We start from the raw sequence: 875 nt of genomic DNA, 5'->3' as shown, positions 1-875 counted from the left end.
TGATGACCTGCATCACAAGTTGTAGCTCTTGGGAGTTACCACCTTAATAGAGGCTCATTTATCTAATAAGTCACTGATTTTAATACATGTCAGATTTCCTACACTGTGTACTTGTTCTATGTAATACACCTAGGGTTAAGATGACAGACAGAAGGCTTACACCATTATAAACTCCGGTAATTCCAGCATCTAAATTTCTCACCTGGTTCACTTTAAAACAAAATATACAAGAACTACTTCTGAAATAGTTTTCATAGTGAGAGACATAATAGCAATCAAACATAATGCTTATACATGTTTTCTGATACTGGACGCTTGTAGTCAATTATCTTCAGAGGGTCAGATGTGCTTTTCATCCAGAAAGAAGTAACCACTTTGAATAATACTTGGTAATTATAGTTGTATATAATTTAGCACTGCTTTCCTGGTTCTGAAAGCTTGACTTGTTCTCTCTTACTGTCGTTAACATTATTTGTTACAAGCAATTTGCTAGATAGGTTCAGAAGTATTGCATTTAGAATTTTCTTTTATATAAAGAATGGTGCTAAACATAAAAAGCATTTTGGTAATTCTCTGAGAACTGGTTTAGGTTATAATGTAATATTCCATCAATTATAAAATTGTTTTACTTGGCTATGCATGTTTAGTGTTAAGTGGAATGAACAAAGATTTACAAAACCTTGAGCCTTTTCTTGATCAAAAATGTTTATTGCCTATGAAAAATGAATAGAGTTGAGAAAAACTAAGTTTCAGCTTCTGAAAAATCAAACATTTTGGCTAAATGCATTGGAGTCAGTGTAGGTTCGCTGTTTCATTGAAGATAATATTTAGTTAGATTTTGGTCTTTTGGGACGCAATAGGTGTTATAGAAGCTC

The 875-nt window shown here is 32.7% G+C and overlaps 1 protein-coding gene across 1 annotated transcript in view; it reads left to right on the top strand.

Annotated features, from left to right (window-relative positions):
* Window positions 1–875, top strand: part of PIKFYVE (phosphoinositide kinase, FYVE-type zinc finger containing) — a gene marked incomplete in the record, with an annotated part of 92,057 nt that overhangs the window by 70,086 nt on the left and 21,096 nt on the right.

The sequence above is a fragment of the Pyxicephalus adspersus genome, chromosome 7 (genome assembly GCF_032062135.1).
Source record: "Pyxicephalus adspersus chromosome 7, UCB_Pads_2.0, whole genome shotgun sequence".
Taxonomy (NCBI): domain Eukaryota; kingdom Metazoa; phylum Chordata; class Amphibia; order Anura; family Pyxicephalidae; genus Pyxicephalus; species Pyxicephalus adspersus.
Note: the sequence above shows the minus strand (reverse complement) of the source record. Positions and strands in the feature narration are given on the sequence as shown.